The sequence below is a fragment of the Heliangelus exortis genome, chromosome 26 (genome assembly GCF_036169615.1).
Source record: "Heliangelus exortis chromosome 26, bHelExo1.hap1, whole genome shotgun sequence".
NCBI classification, from domain to species: Eukaryota; Metazoa; Chordata; class Aves; order Apodiformes; family Trochilidae; genus Heliangelus; species Heliangelus exortis.
The window spans coordinates 2,852,082-2,865,560 of record NC_092447.1 but is presented as its reverse complement, the minus strand read 5'-3'; the positions used below and the strand labels follow the sequence as shown (position 1 = coordinate 2,865,560).

The following is a 13,479-nucleotide window of genomic DNA, read 5'->3' as shown; positions in this document are numbered from 1 at the left end:
ATTTTCTGCCACTGTGTATATGTTCATCAGGTTTTCAAAAGGTACAATAGCTGCATGATTAATCAATGTAGGGAAATCTTTCCAAACCCAGGTTGTGTAAAATCTATGGCTCTCCTTCAGTCTCCCTGAATATATTTGATACAAGTGAAATTCAGCGTTAAAAAACAGTGCCCATGAAACAAAAAATAAATTAAAAAGAAATCCATATCATTGAATCACAGGATTGTTCTGGTTGGAAAAGACCTTTAAGATCACTGAGTCAAAAAAACCCCAAACCCATATTGAGGTAATTTGGTTTCACCTTCATTCTCCAGCCTGTATCTTCCTTTTCTTTATAATTTCTTATAAGTATTTGAAGTAGAAAAATCCATTGATACAGCTCTCCAAACCGAAGATGGAGTCACTGCCTTTATCAGCTCACTGCCTCAAAAATTGTCCCTGAGTTTGCTTAGCAAAATGTAGGAAAAGGAGTAGGTTGGTGCCTGGATACTTGTAATTTACAGCATACAGGTGCCAGTAAATGCAATCTCTGTGCCACTGAGCTGCCTTTCTCTGGGGCTCCCAGGAATGCAGAAGAGGTCGATCAGATTTATAGTGGGGTCCTGGCTCCAGTGATTTATTCAGCATACATGAGGGGTTTTTTCAGAGGCAGCTCTTGCTGCTTTCTCTTTTTCTCTCTTCCCCCCTTTTTTTTAACAGCTGAAGGTAGGGAGATGGATCCCAACACTTGTTCTCCCCTTTTGTTTTCTGAAAGCCAATCAGGTAGGAAGGGAGCAGGAGGTTGGCTGGAACTGCAGCAGAGATCAGCCCCTCCTTTAGGCAACTAAATAAAGGGGGCACTTTCTGGGGGGGTCAACACCTACCAGCTGCCCTTCCAAGGCTCTTAGAAGGTCTGGTTCAGTGCTGTCTCTGAGGAGAGCTGCAATAATTCAATAATAAAAAGCAGTTGCTGAAGTGCTTTGGGTGCCTGCAGCCTCTGTGGAGACCACTCAGGATTGGGGACACAAGTCCTGTGCCACAAGGAGGGATGTACAGGCCACCCAAATGGTGCATCTTAGTTTCCTTCAAGGACTTGAAGTATCCCAGTGGTGAGGATATGAGCTTGTGAGCAAGGGAAAAAAAATAAAAAATAAAAAAATGGTTAAGAACTAGGAAAATGTAGTAAAACTTTAACCTCCATGTAGTATGTGTGCCTCAGTGAGATCATTACTTTTTCCTTACTCATATGGAAACATAAAGGATTTATTTGCCAGCAGAGAGACTTGCACATTAGCTTACCTCCACGTGCATACACGAATGTAAAGACTATTAGGAACAACACAAAGATAAAGAAAATACTCTGTCATATGCAGGGTTGTGTTGTGAATGCAAAAACCTGACAGAAAAAAATTCCTTGCCACTCTAAGCAATACCAGCACCTCCAGCAGCAGTCCTACCCACTCCTAACCCCGTGCCTGCCTGGCCCTGTTAGAAGGCTGAAAAGAAAATATGAATTTTAATCTTCGGTCCCCCGAAATAAATGAGCTTTGTAGCTGGAAGGCCGGGGTTATTTTTGGGAGGGCAACATTTGTTATATTCCGTTTGCAGTTTGGTTCCAAAGCAGGGCACAATACGTGTGTTTGTGCATGATGTGACTCTGTTCTGTCTGCAGGACCACGTGCTCCCTGACCCATTGCCTTGACCGCTGCACAGTTATTGCAGGGCTGGAGCCTTCTCTGTTCTGCCTGCTCCTAAATTGCATTTAGGAGCCAACGTCCAAGTTCTCCTGATTTTTTTTTTTTTTCAAAGACACTGAACCCCTGCAGCTCCTCTCCTTGAGATGAATTTTGGGTGCTGAAAACTTGGGAGAAGCCTGGCTCTTTTAAGGTAGGTGTCAGAGTAGAAGCGTAGGAATCTAAATTTAGTTGATCAATTTAGATAACCTTTGGACAGATGGCAAAAGTTTAACTATCTCTATTGCTGGATGGAACAGGAGTTTCTTGTAACCCAGCCCAAGCAGTAATTCCATTAGGGAAAACTGTGTTTTAGTTTCATACTTACCAGGCTGGAAAGGTTGGAGTGATTTATTTTAAGAACCTAGACAAGAAGCGGAGGGACTTGCTAAAGGCATCCAAATAGCAAAATTATTTTCCAAGTGTTGGCTGTATCATTTCATAAAGAGGAGCATTAGCTGGCATTAATACAGTTTATCTTCTGAAAAAAAAGGAGGGGAAGGAGAAAGTGAACAATTTTGAGAGACTTTAAGCAACAATTAAGCTCACGGATTTTGTTCACCACTTCTGTGGGGAGCTTACAGCCAGGCTGCTTTTCAGGCTGATTCCCCACCAGTTGCCCACCCAATAAAATTTCAATAATGGGAAAAGTTAGTTACGCAGGAAAGAAAACTTGGAAACTTTGCAGGAGGGAGGGAATGCTTCTTGCTTGCAGTGGCAAAACTTCGCTCCACGACTGTTTTTCAAGGCTTACTTGGAAGATCCTAAAGAAATTTTATATCTGTCTCATGTCTTAGGAAGAAATGGAGTGAGAGAGTTGAGCTGGAGCTAGGGGAATTTTCTAGATTGGTTAGCAGAGTGAAAGGATTCTTTTTTCTTTAAAAATAGAATTAAAATAGAACCCCAGACCAGTAATGACTTCTCTGAAAGTTAAAACAACTCTTACGCAGTTGCTGCTCCTGTCTGTTTTAACTGGGTTGCCAGAATGGAAAGAAGAAAACTATCTGGGGGTGGGAGTATGCTTGTGTATTGCAACTCTGTCTACATACAAAAACTTTGCTGTTTGAGAATTTACTACACTTCAGGGATATACCTCCCATGTTGGCTCACCCAGTGCTGAGTGATTCTGCCCAGCAAAGGATTCCTGAGAAAGAAACGCAGACCTGCTTTATTTTGTTTCTTTGCAAATTTGGTTTATTGTGTTGATTTTTTTCCAAAGGTTTTTATGAGAATTAAGGAAACTGTAGCAACAGTTCTCACATTATAACACAGTCAAGAAGCAATTCTCCCCTCACCCTCAAAAGGAGGGGGCTTAAGGTGCTATGGCTGCTCCATACTACCCGCTCCGAAGTATCATTTGCAGACATGGTTTTCCTCTTTAAAAACAAAACCCAAAGCTTGCAAATTACAGGAGAGATCCCTGCCTGTTGCCACAAACCCGTAGATCCGAACTTGTGGTCATATTCCACACAAGCTTGTATCTATAGGTATGTGTCTGTCTGGCAAGTGCACAGAGGGTTCCTTGAGTCTGACCTGTTTGTACCTTCCCCCTAACGCCTTCTTCCCTCCTCCCTGCTTTTTTTTTTTTTTTTTTGTCTGAAAAAAAATAGAAAAATCAGAGCTGCAAGTCTTCTTCTGCAATTACCACAACAGTTTCCTGCTTTGGTTAAAATACACCCGTGCAACCCAGCCACTTTTTTGTGCCTGAATAAAAAAGGGGCAGGGGAGTTATTTGACATCAGGCTGAAGACATAAAAATCTCGGACGCATCGTGCGGAGGTCTGGCTGGGGGACACGGGAGGGACTGGAATTCTGAGGGTGCTGGGAAGCAGATAAAATTGTTTCATTTATAAAATAACGTGGAGCCATTCTTAGTGCAGTTTGTGAAAGGAAAAGACACTTCTGTTTGCCTTCTATATCAAGTAACTTGGAGTCATGGATATACTGCAGGCTCTGAAACAGAGGAGGGTATTGGCCCTCCAACTTCTATTCTCTCTCAAAAATTAGTTTACTGTAGAATGCCATTCCTTCCAATTTCATGGTATTTCTGTCTTTTAAACAGCTTTTAGGGGAAACTAATCATGCTGTAAACTCCAAAAAAAACTAGTGGAGCAGGAAAAAAACCTCACCATGTGAGCAGGCAGCATAAAACCTGCTGTGTAAAATGAACATTTTGAAGTTGTGAAAGTGGAATGATTAATTTCGAGGTCATTTAAAAAAAAAAAACCCAATATACAGATTCTATATGAAAATTATTAGACTGTAAACTTAAAATAAAGTCTGACTATATCTTTCCAGCAGCTTTCAGTGTTAATTCTTCCAAAGATTTGGTCTGCATTTCCACTTTTGGGTCTCTCTGGTTGTGAACTTGGCTGGTTTGATGCACAGTGCTGCAGTCCAAAGAAGTTTTTTTTTTAATTTTTTGCTGAATTTCCAGGGTTTTCTATGTGTTTTCTATTTATTATAGAAGCATAAAAACGACGTCAAAGACAGCTTCTGCTAATAAAATTTCAGTTCATCTGCTCTTCTTTCTCCCAGTGGACTGAAAGTGGCTTTTAAAAAAGCAAACAAAATGCACAGATTGACATTTTATGTGACCATGCATTTGGATATGGTGGTCAGGAGTCCCCTCCTACATGTGTAGGACATAGAGGGGAGGATAAATCTCTTTCAGGAGAAGCTCTTGCAAAGCCTCCTTGGGGGACACTTTCTGGAGTGTTCACCTTGAGTCAAGATCTCCTTTGGCACATGGTGCTGGTTCCTCCTTCCTCTTCAGCTTTGTTTCATCCCTAGTGGAATGAATAGGAGGGTATCATCATGGGCTGGGAGAGAAGCAGGATGAGATTCCATCTAATTGTAGCAGTAAAGTTTTTCCTAGAGGGACTGTTAATATGCTGGGATTTTTTGTTGTTGTTTTGCATTGTATTGTGGTTTTTTTGTTTTTTTTTTTGTAGGGGGGATTTTTGTCTTTTTTTCTTTTTTGGTTTTTTTTTTTTTTCTTCATAGATGCTGTAAAATTCCTTGCATTAGATTCCTCTGTTTATGGCTATAAAAGAAGCATTGGCTCCTTTAGTCTAACCTCCAAAGAGAAATGAGCTGGTCAAACCCAGGTCCCAGTATAATAAATATTTCTGTGTGGTGATCTCTGTGAAGCCTTTTGGAAGCATCAGGCTTCTGGCAGAATATGCTGTTAAAAGCCTGGAATTTCTCAGGGATGTTTGTAGAGGCTGGCACTTCAGGTGACATTGCTTTGAGAGTGCCAAAAGCCCATGGCAGGGGAATTGGGCAGATGTGTCTCAAAATGAGACACCACAGTTGGGTTTGAAAGCATATTTTTGGGTTAGAAAAAGAAAAGGAAAGAGGAAACAGATTTTTTTTTTTTAATTTTTTTTTTTTTTGGTCACATTTTAATCTAGTTTCTCACTGGCTATATTGGGACCTGCTGATCAATACCCAATTTTTAATTTTTTTTTTCCTTTTGGAATGAGACTTGATCTAAACATGCCTGGATGCTTAGGAAGCAAACTTTAGAAATGTGCCATGAGGAGTGGAGCTGAGATGCAGGTCCTGTGCTGCTGTGAGAAAGCCTCAACTTCTGCCTCCCTGCCACTGCCTCCTCTGCCTTTTCCCCTCCCCTCCTTCTCCTCTTACATTTTACAAAATTTTTAAATTTAGTTGAGCTTGTTCCTTGTTAAGCTATCCCCTGGTTTTTTTAGGTGTATCCTTCAATATTCTTCTTCTCCACCCCTTTGTTTTTCAGCTCAGCCATTTGGAAAAGAACTGCCCTGTGTTTTCAACATTAATTTGTATTTCTTTTCTGTTGGTTGTGTTTCACTGCACTTCATTAAGTTTCAGAGTGAAACTGAAGTCTGACAAAATGATGTGAAGAACCTTGAAATGTGTCTTCTCTTTAGGATGGAAAAAACTAATTGGAGGCTGTGGAGCTTCTACCTGTACACTTCTTAGGAGTTTTTTTTTCCCTCACTTTGTTGATAAGGAGTTCACATTAATGCAGCAGCTTTGATCCAAGTGCCATACAGAGTACACAGAGATCTCTTCATCTGTCACTGAGCACAACGACAGAGTCACAGTGCACAGATGTGCTGCAAAACTGCTTAGGGCAGGAAGCACTGAATACCTCACCCACTTTGATGTTGCAGGAAAACTTAAGAGAAATAGCAGGCAGTTGCTGTAGCTGGAAGCCACCTGCACATAGAAAGTACTAGGAAGGCCATGGGGACAAGAAAAAGTTCCACTAAACTCTCAAAAAATTGGTACTTTAATTCATGCTGCAGTCCCTTTCTCAAGCAACAGGCAGAGTGGTTGCTTGAGAACTTCCCAAGAGAAAAAAAAATAATAAAATGCTTTGTGTTGAATAACGTGGCTATACCTGCATCTGGGAAGGTTTTACTACACTTGTGCTTCCTTTGGCCAGAGGTACAGCTGAAAGCAGAAGCAGTAGTTCTTGTCTTATCTTGTGTTGGAAGCAAATCAGAGCCACCTGCACATAGAAAGTACCAGGAAGGCCGTGGGGACAAGAAAAAGTTCCACTAAACTCTCAAAAAATTGGTACTTTAATTCATGCTGCAGTCCCTTTCTCAAGCAACAGGCAGAGTGGTTGCTTGAGAACCTCCCAAGAGGAAAAAAAAAAAAAAAAAAAGCTTTGTGTTGAACAACGTGGCTATACCTGCATCTGGGGAGGTTTAATACACTTGTGCTTCCTTTGGCCAGAGGTACAGCTGAAAGCAGAAGCAGTAGTTCTTGTCTTGTCTTGTCTTATCTTGTCTTGTGTTGGAAGCAAATCAGAGCCACCTGCACATAGAAAGTACCAGGAAGGCTGTGGGGACAAGAAAAAGTTCCAATATCCTCTCAAAAAATTGGTACTTTAATTCATGCTGCAGTCCCTTTCTCAAGCAACAGGCAGAGTGGTTGCTTGAGAACTTCCCAAGAGGAAAAAAAAAAAAAAAAATGCTTTGTGTTGAAACGTGGCTATACCTGCATCTGGGGAGGTTTAATACACTTGTGCTTCCTTTGGCCAGAGGTACAGAAGCAGTAGTTCTTGTCTGAAGAAACAAACCAAAACTTTTCCAAAAGCAAACTCCTCTTTTTTTTTTCCTGATTTGGTAAATCACACCTTTCTCCCTCAAAGCAGTAAGAGTATTTTTAATTTCTGATACTAGGAGGTCCCTTGCAGAGGGGTGTGTTGTGTGGTACCCACTGGGGTGTGGAAATGATGACATTTTTGTGCTCCCCCTTTTCCCAGTCTGGTTTGGTGTGGAGCCCTTGTCAGGAGAGGAGCACAACATAGAATTTGGGTAATTAAAATAACCATATGCAGTGGCAAATGGGATTCCTGATAAGCAGAATGTAATTGTGTACCCTGGAGTTTGAACCATATCCAAATACTCTTATTCAGAGAATCAAATCTGGTTAAACTCTTAAGAGGCAGATAAATAACTATTTCAGTAATCTGATTTTTTGTTTGTTTGTTTTTTTTCTCTCTCTCTCTTTGTTTGCTTGCTTTTAATCAGTAAGGGAAAAAATAAGGAGAGAATGTTCTTAGGGGAGGAATCTGAGACTAAGAGAGGCACCTGCCCTTGAGCCAGGAAGTCTCCATAACTTAGGAGCATCTCACAAGCCCCAGCAATCTGAAGGAGGAGAAGAGATGTGTTCCAGGCAGACTGTGGAGCCTTTGTTTGAGCTGTGCAGTATCAGAATGAAACACAGCCTCTCCTGGAAGTGGCACCAAGTTTTGGTACAGCTTCCTGGCAGTCAGCTGGGAGTTTCTTTGCTTTTCAGTGGGCATCTGAAACCAGCCTTGCCTCTGGGTCCTTGTGCTGTGCAGAATCTCAAACAAAACAGGGCAGCTCAGTCACAGGGTAGGCACAGGCTTACCAAGAAAAAAAAAAAACAAACAACAAACCCAAGGTTTTGGGGTTATTTGGAGTCATCAGCCTTGCAGCCCTTGCTGGCTTGTGCCACCTTTCCCACCAGCATCCCTGATCCAGCCTCAGGCCCAGCCTGGAGCATCCCTGTCCTGCACTGTTTGCCCCAGGACTGATGCACAGCTGCTGAAAAAAAGCTGTAAATGGTTCAGGAGAAAGAGAGTGGCTACCCTTCCCCTAGAAAGTCCCAGATATTGAAATGTGAAGTTGCCTAAGCCTTCAGATTGCTGTAAGTCTTGCTAAAAGTTGAGGCAGAGACCGTTTTTGTCATGTGTTGAATAATTTTGCATAGCTTTCAAAATATTTACTTGCACTAGATTTCAGCTGAGCCCAGATGAGATTTCTTTCCTTATTCTGCAGACTTGTGAAGTTCCAGCCCTGTTTAGTGTCTGCCAGACTTCTAGGAGAGCTCTCTGAGCTTGAGTAAACCCTTGAACCTCTTGAGGTTCCTCAGCACAACTGAGTTCTAATAACAAAGTTTCATCAAGTAAAGCTGAATGGGGGAGATGACCAGTAGGAATCATGTCAGCATTTCCATTGTAAAACCTCCTCTGTCTGAGGTTTATGAAAGTCAGCTGTAAAAAAGATCACTCCAGGCTGAAATTTAGCAAACAAGATTTCAGACCTCAGACTGGAACAATGTCATTTGTGGGTTTTTGATATTTATTTCTTTTTCTCAGTGACTTCAGGAAATATCTGTGCTTCACCAGTGTTTTCTGCTTTCCACCCCCTCCCTGGCTAGCTCTGCAATAGCCTGCCTGGGATCTGAAAGTGAAGGTGGATTCTTCCTTCTACACCCTTCATATCCATAAAGGTTCAAAGGAACAAACCTCAGCTGATTATTTTGCTGCTGATGATAACAAAGTAGAACTCAGCTTTCTTGAGCACATCTGTCCTGAATTTCCATTGCTGGTGTGCTTACTGCATATCTTTAGAGTCAGAGGAGTGGTCTGTAAATTCACACCAAGAGTGGTAGAAATACATGAGAAATACTACATGTAGATACAGTGTAGAAATATGTGTAAATAGATGTAGAAATAGTACAGGTAGAAATAGATGAGGCACTGTTTTCTGTGTCATTATTTGGGAATATTCTGCTCTCTGAAACTTTGCTTTTCATGACCAAGTTGCTGCTTTGCATTGAAACACAGCTTAAAAGAGTGAAATATCCCAGACATTAAGTCCTCAGAAATAATTTCTGGATTTGCATTATCTCCTTGTTCTTGGGGAAATAAAATATAAAATTCGGGTTCATGCAGAGTAGGGGAGGGTTCCTGAATCCTTCTCTAACCCAGGGTCCATGAAGGGGAAGGGCAGTAAAATGAGTGATGCTTCTGCAGAACTCCCTGGTCCAGACTAAAGCTCACACCTTGATCTGCTGCCTTCTGAGGTCAGTGGTGGTGAACTTCAGAGACAGAAACCCCTTGCTCTGTCTGGGAAGAACTGCTACAATGACATTTCCTCTGCTATTAAAAATAAGCATTCCCTGAACATGAATTCTTTCTTTTCTGGGACAAGCCAGGAGTCTTTTTCATGTTTACTTCAGCTGCTGTGTTTCAGAAAGCAGAGGGTTACACTGAAGAAAAGGACATGGTTTTTTGGTTACACTGTTGCTTTAAAATGAAACTAGCTGGGCTGGGACAGAGATTTCCTTCTGTCCACAGAAGTGTGAAATCATTGCTGGGATTCTGAGAAAGCAAGAGGCCTAAAAGGGTTCCTGGAGGGTGGGTGCTGGGGCAAAGGAACTTGCATGGGAATGCACAGCTCTGAGTGAAATGCAGTTGTCCCTCCCCCAATATTTAATAGGAACTTCTATGACATTGATACACATTGTAATTGAACATTGTCATTAAATTACATATTTACCCTAATTACCTCATTAAGTATGATTGTGCTAATTGGGTAAAGACATAATTGACAAAAATTGTCAGAAAACAAACGTGAAGATTCGTGCCACCAAAAGAAAGGGTCTGAATAGACACTTCTTCCAGAAGAAGAATGTTTATGGTAGAGAGGTTGTTAGCAAAGAGCTGAGCACTGATGGGTGCTGTGGAGGTGCAGAAGTCATGGGCATTAAATGACTTTTGGTTTAATATTTGAACTCAGTTCCTAAACTCAATACTTGATGTCAGCAATAGCAGCAGATATTCTAACTATGGAATGACACTTTTTGCTGCTTGGAATTGCAGCTCCTCTGGGATGTAAATACACTTCCTCTGAGCTTAAAGCAGTGGGAACACAATACCTGTAATTCTGAAGCCAAACTCTCATAAAAGGGGAAAATTTCCTGGGTTAATCTGCATCAGGCTGCAGAGGTGTCTGAAAACTGACCAGCAGGTGAGTTAGGTAACAGGCCTGGGGACAGAAACTTTATTAGTGTTTAGAAAATCCTTTATTTTAAAGTCTCTTTATATTGCTCTGTAAAGAGAGCACAGGCTGCACATTGCTCTACATGAAGACTTTCTTATTGCTACCACATTTAGGTAGAGGGGTTATGGCTTTTGTGGGAACTTGGATGAGAATATTTCCTCAGTGATTTCTTTCTCCTGACTGTTCAAGCTTGGGCACTGCTGTGGTACCTTGGGGGAGGTCATGGTGCTGGTATTGAAGTGTGGGTGCCAAGCAGGGCACAGCTCCCCAGCTCAATACAGTGATGAGAATACTCTTTGGGTGAGTGCCAGCACGGAGCTGAGAGCTCAAAAGGTGGTTTGTAAAGGTGGTGATGAAGCTGAAGTTGCAATGGAAGAGCAGCAAAGAGAGGTGGGTGAGTCCTGAACAAAACATCACAGTGGCATTTGCCAGCCTGGGAAGAATTCAGGTTATTTAGGCACAAATTGAGAGTAAGGAATTTTTTCATAAGGAATATATCTACTGGGTTGAGAATATCAATGAAAAAAAAACCCAAAACAAACAAAACCCACTTTTTCTCTACCTGCTTTTTTAGAGCAAATTATTGGAGAGTTCTTTTTTGCTCAGCTTTGCAAGGTGGATATAGTATTTCCTGGTCTGCAAGGTGTCAGCCTCAGTGGTGATGTTAACAGTACTTCCCTTAATTAAACTGATCAGGTTTAGATAATAATTTTTAAATGTTTTAAATTATGTATTATTTTAAATTAATATTATATTTTAAATTAAATTATGTATATCTAATATTCATGGCAAGATTGAGATACAGGAAAATACTTGCCAAGGTTAAGTTGTAGACAAAGTTAGTAGCCTAGCTGTGTGATACTGAAATGGTTTGGTTTATAACTGCAGAACATGAAGTAGGGTGTTTTCAAAAGTCTGAAGGGGAGTTATGTCTCCTGTGTCACATAGAAAGTGGGTGAGAGTTGATATCTTCCATCACCCTAAACAAGCACAGAGTTTCATTGGTTACATCATTGAGGACAGATGTTCAGAGCTCAAAAATGATGATGTTGCATCAAGGAATTGGGATGGATTCAGGATGCTTTTAGACAGCAATAAAGCTTCTGGTAAGAGTAGAGGGCCAGAGAGTCATCATTTCCTTATCCAGATTTGTGGTTGGATCCCTGTTCTAATTAATAAAATGGTTAACAGGGACTCTGCTCTTTGGGTACTGTGCTGTGCTGGGAACTAGAAGTATATCTTGTGTTTCCACAGAGCCTATCAGGTCCAAGTAAACTTTACCAAAAAAGGAGTCATTAGAAACTCCACTGACATTATCAACATCATGTACACTTCAACCTTGCAGAAAGATGATTTTTGTCAAAAGTTCTGCTCTTGCAAGCTGAATCCTGAAGAGTGAAATTATTTCTCACCTTCCTCCCTTATTTCTGGTCAGGCTTTGAATGGAAAGGTAGAGCACAGGCTTTTTGTCTCTTTTGTCATAAGAAAAGAGAAACAACCAAGGTGCCATCTATTCAATATGGATCAACATTCATTTGGAGGTTCTGATTCCCTTGTTATCCCCTCCCAACACAGAGTTCCTGTGCCTGAGGATGCATTCACCTGAGAGGCAGCAGCTCAGGACTGATCCAGTTCCACTGCCTGCACCAGCATATTTTAAGATGCTAATCCCTGTTTGTAAGCCATAATAAACAGGCAGCATATTGCTTTAAGTACTACCTTGGTGGGTAATGGGAATGAGTCACAATGATAACATCCTGATTGTTTGTGAACTAATACAAGTTAAAAATGTAATGTGTTTCTTGTTAAGGGAACACAGTCTTGTTCTGACTGCTGAGAGAGGCTGTTGCATTTCTAAATTCATTGGTTTCCACGAGGGATGGGTATGAGGGGTAAAATTGACTTTAAACTTTCTACCCCTTTTGCAGTTCTCTTCCTAAACCCACTTCTGCTATCACCCTTTTAACATTCAGGAGCAAGTTTTAAGGTCAACATTCTCTGTGTCCAAAAAGAAAAAGACACGTTAGGACAAATTTATTCCTAAACCTTCTTTAAGCACTTAAAAAAATTGTATATACATGTTCTCTGCCATACTCCAGATGCATCTGGTGTGGAGAGGGAAAAGTATTCTGGCCAGGGACAGAAGTCCTTCTTGGTTAAAAAAAAGTACTGTGATCTTGTCTATCTCCAGCAATGATAACCATGGCTTATCATGTCTTATCTCTGAACATAAGCAGTGTGGGGAGCTGCCTGTGGTTTTGGTGTCTTTTCCCCAGCAAAGCATTTCTTACTTGTGAATTAGTGAACTGAGGATTTTGAGGACTTTTTTGAACTAGAAGCCCTGACATTATGGTGGCTGTGGAGAGGTGGGTAGCTGTCAGCATTTTTGACTGCATGCATCCAGGTTGAGGTAGTAGGTTGTATAGTTTAGAATTACACCAAGGGAGATAACTGTACAACCTCCTAGCTTTCCTTGGGTCTTGCACAGAACGGCGGGATGAGCGACCATAATTCCCCAGCAGTGTTTGCTCTGGACACATGGAACTGGAAAGAGCAGGTAAGATGAGCTGGAAAAACTTTTTCTTTTGCCTCACAACTTCAGAAATGTTCATTCACTCAGCAATTTTTTAACCTCCCGGTGCTGTGTTGTTGGGTTTTTAGCAAACTCAGTGGACTGGTGATGCTTGTCTTCCTTTATTAACCTTCCTAAAAAGCACCATGGCAACATGGCAGTGTTACTGCCTTCAAGGTCAGCAATCAGAAGTCTCCAAAGGTAACACAAAATATCCTGCCTTGTATCTGTTTCTGGGATGTGTAAGCAGGTTTCCCTATCCCCAGTAGTCTTTGGTTCAGTTGGTCCTAGCCCAGGAGTTAAAAGAAGGCTGTGCCCTGGAGCACCATGAGACCTGGCACCCTCCTTGTCTCTCAGGAAATGTAGGAGGTTGGTGCTGATGCTTCCAGATAAAGCCTGTGAGGGGTTTTGTGAAAGTCCCTAAATCCACAGAGCCCTCAGGAGAGCTGTTCTTAGGAAATATCCACCAGTGATTCCACTCGGCTAAAATGGTGATTCTTCAGGGTTTTCTTTTGTTGTTTTTTTTGTTTTTTTTTTATAGGGGTGTTACAGTTACATCAGGTGTTTCCAAGGCTGATGCTTCTGGACACATCCAATAGAGGTGGTTTGCTTCTCTTGCACAGCTGTTTGGATTAAGGAGCTGTGGAGCCATCCCAAATTTTGTAAAAGGAGCTGGACACATGGTGAGCCAGCAGTTCTGGGCAAAACTCACATTTCTATTGTATCTTACGTGTCTAAAATGCAGGGAATGCACCAAACACACCCAGCTGCTATTGAAAACCACAGTTTTATATACCTGACAATTTGAGGCCTCAAAATCTCTCTAAAATTCTGGCATTTATCTTATATAATGTTTGAACACAAGAGAGCTTCGTGTTGG

The 13,479-nt window shown here is 41.4% G+C and overlaps 1 long non-coding RNA gene across 1 annotated transcript in view; it reads left to right on the top strand.

Moving 5' to 3' along the window:
• The window catches only part of LOC139807812 (uncharacterized), a 143,913-nt gene that overhangs the window by 105,233 nt on the left and 25,201 nt on the right, over positions 1-13,479 (top strand). The window contains exon 10 of the long non-coding RNA XR_011730692.1: positions 1,789-1,866. This is a non-coding gene — a long non-coding RNA (uncharacterized lncRNA). The remainder of the gene's footprint in view (positions 1-1,788; positions 1,867-13,479) is intronic.